The sequence below is a fragment of the Pan troglodytes genome, chromosome 14 (assembly GCF_028858775.2).
Source record: "Pan troglodytes isolate AG18354 chromosome 14, NHGRI_mPanTro3-v2.0_pri, whole genome shotgun sequence".
Taxonomy (NCBI): Eukaryota; Metazoa; Chordata; class Mammalia; order Primates; family Hominidae; genus Pan; species Pan troglodytes.
This window is the reverse complement of record NC_072412.2, coordinates 77818762-77830881: the sequence shown is the minus strand read 5'-3', so window position 1 is coordinate 77830881 and position 12120 is coordinate 77818762.

Genomic DNA, 12120 nt, shown 5'->3' with positions numbered 1-12120 from the left:
TCCGTCACCCAGTGTACATCATATCCATTAAGTTATTTCTCATCATCCAAGGAATACAACTTTGGATTAGTGTTTCCTCTTTCCTGCTGTTACATTTCATTGTCTTCTCCTCCTGTTCCATGTGATTCCCTTGCAAATAAACTATCTGCAGGCAAATCCTTAACTAGTTTGGGGAAAACCCAGAGTTAAACCATCTTAATATGCCATGTGTACCTTTACACTTATTGTTCCCTCTACCTGGAATTCTTAGCCAGCCCACCCTGAGCCCTCCTCTTTCGAAGCTCTATTCATCATTCAAACTCTAACATAAATGGCATTTCCTTCAGATCCAGATTTAACTACTCAATCTTCTGGATTCTGATTGCATTTTGTATGCATTTCTTTTATATCCAGCATTGTAATCAAATATTACAAAGCTATGAGAATATGAGAAGTACATATATTCAGCCATTTAACTTATTTATAAAATATTTCATGACAAATGCTTATATGCAGAGACATTTGGAAAAGGATCTAAGTAAGTAAAATTTTCTATTATTGATATTCAGGATTATATTCTATATTTAATAAACTCTATTTGTAAATATCCTTTGATCAGGCTGAATTTATATGGAGTACCCATTCTACATTGAGCAAATATTCTACATTGATTATTTGGTAGGTAGTTTCTTTTAGGGTTCATTTTGTACTTGGTAGTATATAAGCTTTTTTATTCCCTTGGGCTGAAGGAAATAGGGGATTCCAGAGGCATTTGTGGGACCTCAGTAGCCTTGAGGGAGAGTTGGGACAAGGATTGACAGAGTCAGTGACAGAGAAAGCAGGGCCCCAAGTGCTGGTTTCTGCCCACCAGTTATAGATTAAGGGATTATTTTCTTGTCACTTGGCAATGGTCAGGCCATGTTGTACAGGTCTCCCAAGTGATTGTGTGTGACAGAGAGTCACACAAGGAAGATACCTATGTTCTCACCTATTCTGCATCTGTCTGACACTCTGATGAAACAGGGCAGGACAAAAACATAGACTATAAGGTCTGGCAGAAGAAAAGCAATGTTTGACAATCTGGAGCCTTCTCTAAGTTCTCAAGCGCTGCTCTGTATGGTTAGGGGAAACAGTTCAATTTCCATAATGACTCTTTTTGGGACACTACCAATGCCCAGTTTGGAAAGGTCCAGAGAAGCTCTGGGTACATAGTTAATGGACCCAGAGGCCCTAACATGGTGGCAGGAGAAGGAGAAATTAAAAGTATGTTTTTCGCAAATTTCCTAACTATAATACAAAATAATACGTAAAGATCGTGTGTTGTTATCTAAACTGAATATGAAAAGTTTGTTTTGGCTTAGAACTATAAGTGTTACTTTTAACCTTAAAATGTTAATATATGATGACTCCTTCCAGGCATATATTATGAGAATATGGATGTGTCAGTCTTTTACTGCCTTTGTTAATTGGTACTTTTTAACTTCTCATGTAAAACCACTTGTAAGGTTACATTTAATGCAGAAAACCTGCATGACTCCTTAAATTATGAAAATCTTATTCCTCAAAAGTCAATAATCTCAGGGCCCTATGAATTTATTATAAATATTAAGCTTTGAATAATGTAAGTGGATCCTAGCTGATCGGATTTGTATCCTGTCTCCCTCTCACAACAATATTTGAACTACCAATGATCCTCTGGGATAAGCCTCAGTGGATGAAAGGGGCTTCCTGGGGATGTCTTCCTTATGGGTTGATGCCCCAGTGGAGGGTGAGTATTCTCCAGCTAGTCAGCCTCTTCTACTAAAATGGCACTCCTAGTTTAATAGAGGATCTCTTAATCACTCATCAGTATGTTTGTTAACTGGGTGTTTTTGTGAACCATATTACTTTAGATTAGAAACAGGGGTCTTAGAGATAATATAATATTATATTAATTATCTGGGAATGTCAGTTACTTATGATTTCTACTATAAATTACATTCTTGGTAAGATAATTTCAGATCGATGAATACCACGATGACTATTTTTATTATAACAATATTATAACATTATCATTATAATACATGCCTCATTATAGAAGCCCAATCACATATTTAAATTACTTAAAATGAGAAAGAATACTTTAATAATTTTTTCATTTAATTGGCAGTTTTTTAAATGACAAGATGTTGATGTTGATTTTTACAGAATGATAATATATCCAAAATTCCAGATTGGGAGTAAATGTATATCTTAATTTTTTTTTTATGTAAGAGCTACAAAATGATTCTTTCCATAGTCCCAACACTTACTGAAATATAGTATCCAACTTAAAAGGCATCTGTGGACATTAGGGTTCTTAATGAAGTGACAGTAATTGAATGAAGCAACATAAGTTAAAATAGTTGATACAAGTTTGCGTACATAAGTAAAGGATCAGAGACAACAAGGCTGATTGACTTGTTACTACAGAGAAGAGAATTGTCTGCTGCAGACTTTTAAAGGTATGGCCACAGCTCTTTGCAGTCTAGTCTCCAAAAAGGATGTGGTGAAAAGACAGAGGCTGACAGCCCTGGAATTCCTCAGCAGAAGACCTTATCCAGGAATGAGCATTAGAAGCGTCAGTGAACTTTTTCAAGGCAATGCGTTTACATTGGGAACCAATTCTGACCTCCTGCATTGGGATTGCTATGTGTGGCAGGAGAGGCGATGGATATCTTTAGAATGCTCTTGAGTCACTTGGATGAGACCACTTGGTTAAGAATCATTGCCCTAAGGCTGTGCTTCTCAAACTTTAATAGTCAAATGAATTATCCAGAAAGTTTCTTTGAAGTGTGTCTCCTCTAAATTCACATTGAGCATCCCTAATCCGAAAATCCAAAATCCTAAATTCTCCAGAAACTGAAACTTTTTGAGCACCTACATAATTTAATTTCAGATATTCAGATAAGGCATGCTTAATATCAGCAACTATTTCCAAATCTGAAAAAAAAAATCTACAATCCAAAACACTGCTGGTCCCAAAAATTTGGGATAAAGAAAACTCAACCAACCTGCATTCTGATTCATAAAAATGGTATTGAGTCCAGGAAGCTAAATATTAAGAAACACTTGAGTAGATTCTAAGATAAATGCTCTAAGGCCACACTTAGAGGAACAAGGTTTTCCCCCTCTCTAGGGAGAGATTTAAAATGGCATCCTGTGAGCAAATTACCCACCACATTCATCTTTAAAAGGCTTCTGTGCCTTAACTGCAATCTAATGATTGCATCGAAAAGTCACTTGTTTTCAATTCAATGGACAGGTCTTTTTATTTTGTATTTTTTATTGATATAGTTGTACTTGTTTTGCAGGAGGCACATGTAATATTTCGATACATGTATATGATGTGTAATGATCAATTCAGAGTAATTGTGATATTCATCACCTCAAATATTTATCATTTCTTTGTGTTGGGAACATTCCAATTCTTCTAGCTATTTTGAAATATACAATAAGTTATTTTATGCTATAATTTCCTTACTCTACTATTGAAAAGCAGAATTTATTCCTTCCTAGATATATTTTTATACCTATTAAGTAACTATATATACCTGTTAATTAACTATATAACTCACTGTATTTTTATACCTATTAACTAACTTCTCAACAGACATTTAAAAAATTTCTTTCTCTACCTTTTTTTAAAACAATTTTAATCAAGGGACTTAAGGATCCAAAGAATTCTACAATATTTGTTAGAGAGAGAGACAAAGCACCCATTCCCCCATCTCCATTATCTTCACCTCAAAGGCAACCATTTTCATTGTTTTTAGCTGGTTATTTTGCATCCACAACAGTGTCACTAAATAATATTTTTTCATCTCTGTTAGCTTTCAGTTTTAGTCATTCATTGACTTTTTTTCATCTTCCACTTTCTCTTCTCATGTACAACTTTCCAACCCTCTCTCCCCGCATTCTCCCAATATAGTCATGTCATGATTTGGATTAGATAAATATTCTTGCATAGTTTCTCTCTGGAGCTGATAGCTACTTATTTTTAGTTTGCTTCATTCTCTATGTATTCATCATTAATTTCACCAAACTCTTTAACTGCTGCCTGAATTTTTCTCATTATTCAGATGCATCTGGTACATTGTCTACTTTATCTTGTTGGAGACGTCTCTGCAGGATGTCTATGATCTGCTCCTGTCTGGATGAATTGGCTACTACATTGCCAGGCCATTGTCATCCTGGATCCCTGTCCTCTGCTTGTCTCTTTATCTCTGTCCAATGTTGAAGTTCTTGCATCCTGAATATCTTCCCCTCTCCTTGTTTTACTCTCCCATTTTGACAGATATATCACAGCTTCCTGCATAAAAGCTACAAAGAAGGTTGATATTTTGGGAACATGAATGTCTGAAAATGCCTTTATTCTACCCTAAAAGTACTCCCTCACTGTCAGTTATAGAGCTATCAGACATATCTCATCCATGAGTCTTTTGATAACTTCATGGTACAAATTGAGTTTTGTGTGTTTGGTGTTGGTTTTTCTCAACAGCACTGGACACTGCTTTCCATATTTTCCTCCCTAAAATATTATTTTCATTCTGTTTCCAGGACAACAGTCTTTCCCAGTTTTTCTTTTTTTTTCTGGCAGCTCATTTTCAGTCATCCTTAGAAGCTCATCATTCTTCTCTACTTGCAGCTCCTGCAGGATCATTTTGGGCCTTCTTTTATTATTCTTTGCATTTTTCCATGTCAACATTCTACTGTCCCTTTTGTTCAAGTACTACTACTCACTGATAATTTCTAAATATATACATTAGTTCTCTCCTCTGAGCATCTGTGTAACTCTCAAGTTGATCTCACTCCATAGATATTGCAAATGTACCTGAATTTCTGAATTTTTCAAGCCTGAGTCACAAAACTTTTCCTTTTCTTAGTCTCCAATTGCTTTTTATCTGAATAAATAGCATGGTAGACTGTTTACACAATTGCTTAAGGCAGGACAGAACTGGGAGTCATTGTTAGCACCTCCCTCTTCCTGAAGGTACCCCCCATGCTGCATCTATCACTAATTCCTGCTGGTTTTCCACCAAAATCTCTCTCACATTATCCATTCTTTCCATCTGCATTACTCACTCCTGATCATCTCTCTCACAGACGAAGGTATCAGCTGACCAAATTGTCCTCACACTTTCATTTGTGTGCCTACACTCAAAGAATACTTAACATCACATTCAAAATTATCTGCATTTGGTTTACTCCACTGTCCTCTGAATTCTTGAGAGCGATGAGTAAAAGTGGTTCAATAGCCTTTCTGGTGTTGTACAAAGAAATTGTGTTCCCAGGTGACTTGCAGGCTCCTCAAGCCAGATCTATATGAATAGAATCCCTTGGCTAAAAGAAAATAATAATTAGGCCGAGTGCAGTGGCTCACACCTGTAATCCCAGCACTTTGGGAGGTCAAGATGGGAGCATCACTTGCGCTCAGGCATTCAAGATCAACCTGGGCAACATAGTAAGACCCTGCTTCATTTAAAAAAAAAAAAAGGAAAATAATAATTAAAGCTCTGTCTTAAGGAAATGATAAATGCTTGAGAGGAAGGATAGCCCAATTACCCTAATTTGATCATTACACATTGTATATCTGTATCAAAACATCACATATAAGCCACTAATATATGTGTTATGTACCCATAATAGTGAAAAATAAATAAAATTAATTTAAACATTAATAGAAACCATTATAACAAAATATCACAAACTGCCCGGTGCAAAACAACAGAAACTCATTCTGGCACAGCTCTGAAGGCCGGGCTTCTGCCATCAATGTGCCAACAGGTCCACACTCCCTTTGGAGGCTCCTGGGGGAAACACGTCCTTGTATTTCCAGCTTTTGGTGGCTGTGGCATTGCTGTGTCTGCATCATTCCAATCTCTGCTGTACTTCTCATGACCTTCTCCTCTGTGTCTGGGTCTCTCCTTTTCTGTCTCTTATAAGGATATTTGTTATTGGATTTATGTCCCACCCAGACAATCCAGGATGATTCCATCTTGAAATTCCTAACTTAGTGATATCTCCAAAGACTCTTTTTCTATATAAGGAAAAGAGTGACATTTGCTGGTTCTGGGTGGACATGTCTTTTGGGGGCCATCCCTCAACTCGCCACACAAGTCAATAGGATGTTGCCTGAGTGATTAGATTCTAAACCCATAGTTCTCAATGGGGGGTGCATTGAGAGATAATGAATGTTAGGAAAAGCCTGTTGTCCATCAGAATCTGTTGAAGGATGGGTGCGAGAAAGGAGAGAAGAGGTGAGTGTGTATGTTTTTGGATTAGGCTCCTGAAGTAATTCTGTCTTACTTCCTCCAGAATGAGAACCTTTGCCTTGCATAATGAGCCCCCAAAATATCTTATTTTCATTCATTTGTACAATTTGCTGCAAACTGTACTTGCTTCTGAGGGATCCTGGAAGCAGAGCTCACTTTCACCGGTTTTTAAGGTAATTCTTGCACATAGCAAAAAATGTCTAATGTGAAGGAAGCTTGTCCACTTTTCTACGCACTGTAGAACTCTAAAACTCAAAAGGACTACAAATTAAACAAAGGTTGTTGTCATAGAATACAAAGGTAGTTATATTAAAGAATACAAAGCTGTTGTGTGAAAGCCAGGGAAAATAGCTGTAAGTTGTTTCGGGGAAGATTCAGTTGAACTGTAAGAAAGAAGTTAGTTCTCAGTAAATGTTTGTTGAATTTGAATTGAACTGTTAGTGAAAGAAGTTCAAGCTATAAATGATTTCCTTTAAATCAAGGTGGGCTTTCATCTGGCCAGTGTGGCAAAATTGTAATCTTGCCTAAAAAATAGTAAGGAAAGAGACTAATGCTGGGCTAAGTCCATTGACAGATGGTATCAACCTCACATCACTTAGACGATTAATAGAAGTTCAGAACTCAGGTCTCAACTGCAGAACCACTGAATCAGGATCTGCATTTTAAAAAGATCCCCCAGGTAATTCATATATCCATTAAAGTTTGAGATGCACTGGACTAAGCTAATTTCATGTGCTTCTGCTTTTGTGAGTAAGTGGAGCAGGTTTTAAATGGGCCACTTCTGTAGGTCGTATGGATGCCTGGCTTGTTGAAAGCCTGCTCCTTGATTAGGGGCGTTAACATTAATTAATTCTCCAGGTTGGCCCAAGATGGTCCTTCCAGGTTTTTGCACTGCCAACAGCTGCTAGAAGGAATGTTGCACCAGGCAATGAGAGACTTTCAAAAGGGAGCAGTGATGTTTTCTCCTTGGTGGAGTGTTTCATCAATTAGGAAACAGGACCCTATTCTTCCTCAGAAATGGTAATATTGGTGCCTTAGTGAAATTCCTTTTCATCTCTTATGAGCTGTATTACAATTCTAAGTAACTTGGCTCCCATCCCAGTGTCTCTACAGTTTTTCTGAGTGCAGGCTGCCAGATACTATGACCTACAGCACCACGTCACCCCTTCCTTTTAAAAATGGTTTTAGAATATAACAAAAGCCCACTCTTTCTCAGAAGGATGGCAGTGGTAGAAAGTTATAGGATTCAGTATAGAATGACTGCTCAAACCAGCCTGGCTGAACTTGTTTTGCTTAAGAGCTAATCAAATCTGTATCATCGTACAAACTTTTATGCTTGCTTGGCCTTGTTTTAGAAACAATACCTTCTAGCTGTTGGGACTACATCCAATATTACACAACACAGAAGTGAACCTTTTAGAAAATATTGCTCAGTATGAACATGAACAGTAGAATTAGGCTTCCAACACTAAGCATTTTCATCCTGAAGAATTGCTCAATAATTTTTCTATAGTAGTCATACTTTTAATTAAAACATTTTAATCAGTGTATGCTTAGAGACAGAGGTAGAGAGCAATTCTAAACAAATCATAGCAGTGAAGAGGTGACAGAGGGGTTCAAGGATGTTGCTTCATTGTTGTTGAGATAGAAAACACTGCAGAAGTGAAAAGTTTGCAAAGAAAAGTTGGAAATTTTTTCTAAAGCCCTTACTTAGTAAGAAAATAGGAATAGAGTTTTGCATTGCCATTTACTTTTTTTTTATGTTTCTGAAAGGAAATAACTTTTTAGAAAATGAGCAAACATTACTGAGGAACTAGTAATTTTATTTAATGCCATTTCTAGAAATACTAGAAATAAATTATGCTTACAAAACATATTTTAGCCCTCTGGTTATCTGGTTATTAAATTATGAAAAGGATATATTTTATAAATAATTTTATTACTATGTATTTTATCTTTAAAAAAATCTATATATATTAAAATGGAGCCCAGAATCTGGGCTTAGAGGAAACAAATTAATTAAGAGCTCAGACTTTATTATCAGATAAATATGGTTTGCATTCTCACTGAACTATTTTATAGCTGTGTTACCTTGGACAAATTACCTAACCACTCTGTGCTTCACTGATCTCATTTAAAAGACAGAGAGAGAAAGAAATGCTTTCTTATGCTTAATGGGGCTATTTTATAGATGAAATGACAAAAATGTATAGAATGTGCTTGGTAGAGCAGCACTTACTAAGTGAACAATATTATCTAATTACTACTATTTTCATCACCCACAATACTTAAATGATATAAAAAACACAGCTTTTTAAGTACGCAAAAGAGTTAATTAACAATTATATTTTAATAAGTGTTATATTCTAGTTTCAGATGAAGAAGCTATATAATAAAATAGTTCAGTAATTTCTTTAAAACCTATGCAAAAAATATTTTCCCATTAAGAAAAAAAGCAGACATACTACATAAAAAGTTAAACAAAAGAGGCTTTAAGCCAAAATAAAACTCAGTAATTTATATTCTTCGTGTTTATATTTCATTTAACTCAAGAATTTTATTTTAAAAATGAGATACTGCATAAACTAACACAAAATATAATTATTATATTTTGAGCACTTTCTATGTGCCAGACACAGAACAGATTGGCTCATTTAGTCTTCACAGTGACCCTACGAAATAGATACTCATTTTACAGATAAGGAAACTGAGACATAAGAAAGTTATATAATCTACCTAAGGTCTCACAGCTGATAGGGAATGGGATAGTTTTCCAAGCCAAGCAACCTGGCCCTAGAGCCTGTCCTTAACCACCAGGCTGTGTCACTTGACTAACACCTAAAGATTAACAAGCAAAAATACTTATTGATCAATCAATGAATATCACAGTTGACTAAACCCAAATATGTATTCCCTGACACTCAATGATCTAAGGTTGATGTATTTGCTAAAATTAAATAAAATATGCCTATTCCTAGTTAATGCATGCGAAGTTTTCTTACCCCTTCCTCCTCTTTATCTGACTTGAGTTTGGGTTATAGTACTCACCTCTCCCCCCAGCAATCCTACTTTCAGCATCCTACTGCTTTAGTAGCATTTGTCAGTTCCAAACTTTGGGTGTTAATTTGTGATGCTCCATTATTCAGGAACTACGGCATGCTTTGACATCCTCTCTCTTCCCAACACCCTACCCTGGCTCCCCAGTCTAGCTTTTGAATTGTCTCCTAAGATGCTGTGAGTTGAATTGTGTCCCCCAAAAAGACATGCTGAAGTCCTAGCCCCAGGACCTAAGAATGTGACCTTATGTGAAAATAGGGTTGTTGGAGATATAAGTAGTTAAGATGAGGACATAATGGAGAAGATTAGGCCCCTAAGCCAATATGACTAGTGTCTTTATATGAAGAGGGGAACTTGGATGCAGACACAGAGACATGCAGGAAGAATGCTATGTGATAGCAGAGGCAGAGATTGCAGTGAAGCAGCTGAAAGACAAAGAATGCCACAGATTGACAGCCACTACCAGAAGCTAGGAATGGTCAAGGAAGGATTCTGCTCAGAGTGTCTGAGGGACTATGCCCTGCTGGCAACTTGATTTTGGACTTCTAGTCTTCAGAACTGTGAGAGAATACATTACTGTTGTTCTAGGCCACCCAGTGTGTGATACGTTGTTAGGACAGCCCAAGGAAATTAATATAAATGCCCACCAAGCTTTTGATGCTTTCACCTTTGTAGCCCTCCCACGCCAAACCCCAATATCTCATTCCTTTGAATCTGGGATCTCAGAATTTCCCAAACTGAAAATCAGCTAATTTGAGAGTGAACATGAGGAGGATAAAAGGCAATCTAAATATGATAGTTGCTATCTTGCCAGGTAATGTAGCTTCTTTTGAACAACTCCTTTTGGTGAGAAGGTTTATTCATGTGTCACCTTATTTAATGAATCAACTCTGTTGTCAAGAACTTTGGAGAGAGGGCAGTAGCAGAGGGAGGCAAAGAAGGAAGTGTCTGAAAGCTGATAGGGTTGCTGCTAGTTATTGATCATGATTCCTCTAGCATTATCCCTGAAAGTTCATATGATCCCTTCACAATGTTCTTTCCTGGCCCTCATTGTGGCTAAGTACAAGGATCTTGGTATGAGTCTGCAATGTCTTACATAGTTGTAGGGCCTGGGTCACAGTCTTTCTCTCCACTTCTCCCTCCAACACCATCTTCTCTATAGACAAAATATTCAGCACCTGGGCCTCACTTTCCCTTCATCTCCTTAACTTGAGCCCCCTCACTTCTACTCTGTAGTAGGAGTTGCTGGCCAGACCCATAGTCTTGACGTCATCATAATTCACAATCATTTCCAAGATATTAAATTTCAAAATAGCCCCTCCTCTGAATTCTCCAAATACTTTATTTTTTAAAATGCTATGCTTTCCTGACTGCTAGTCTTCCACCTATGTCCTAGAATCTTGGAGATCATCACCCTCCTCTGCATCCTTGCTTTCCTTACCTTTACTGACTCACGGCCAGTCCTCCCAAGAAGCTTCTATCTTTATCCATGGGGCCCTTGTATGGCCCTTGCTCCCTTAACTTTATACTGGCCCCTGCCTGTTTGACCACAACACTATTTTTCTGCCCCAGCTTTCAGGCAGTTGATTGTTTCTGGATAAATTTGATCTATTATTTTCTATATAAACTTACGATTGTTCAACTAAAACTGGGTCTTCACACCCAGCATTCCTTTATATCATGACTTGATTCCCAGCCATGCTCCCTATGGTAACCAAAAAAAATTTCTAGGATTGTGCTTGAAGCCACAAAAGACAAGAGCACTTTGCCCCCTCTGTGGCCTTGTATACCTGACGATTTGATTTCAGCATCCTCAGTTTCCATGTTTTTTAATGTTAAAGACTTGTTTTCCATTATATACCTGTGCCATAAATACATGCTGATTTGCTCACAGAGTGAAATGGGCTCTGCAAAAGTATGGATCCTTGTATTTTAATCCAGAGTTGTTTTGATAAACCCAGAAACGATGACGCTGAAATAAAGATGACTCGATGAATAGTGCTAAGAAATTAATTTTAAACGCCATTTTTACCAAATTGCTCTTAAAAGTCTTGAAGGAAAATAAGGAAAAGAAAGAAAGGGCAAGGTAATCCTACATTATAGTTCCTCAGATTCTCCTGCTGCAATTATGCCCAGGACAGTTTGAACAGCCTCTGGCAGGAACCCACCACACAGACGGACACAGATTAGGAAATTAAAATCTGGGTTGCATAGGCACTCATATGTGACTTGGCACATCTTTTCCAAAACCCGCCTCCTTGGTAATTAAAAGAGCAGTGTTTATTTATCTATCTATTTATTTATCTTAATACAATACTGTTTTACAGAACTGGCAGCCAAAGACAGCACCTGGAATCTTACCTCATTTTCCCTGGGATCCCAGCCTCCACAGCTGTTCTAAATTTTTCTTAGAGTAAAAAACATTGGATAGTTCTCCCAGTGCTTTTTAAAAATCACTAAATACTTTCTCTCTCTCTCTCTCTCTGTGTCTGTCTCTGTCTCTTTCTACACACACACACACACACACCCAGGCTGGGAATGCTGAGAGTTGGTATGCTGATGAGAAAACAAAACACTGGTTTTCTTTTTTTTCTTTTTTTGTATTTCAAATATTTTGAGAACAGGGAGTAAAACTTATATAATGTCCAAAGTAACAGAACAGGACCAATGGGGAAAGAAGAGAAAATTTGAGAAAGAATCAATTAATTATAGAATAAAGTATACCATCACTAAAATTAAAAACTCATAGAATTTCAACAGCACATAAGTTATGAGACGTTTTGTAAACTGG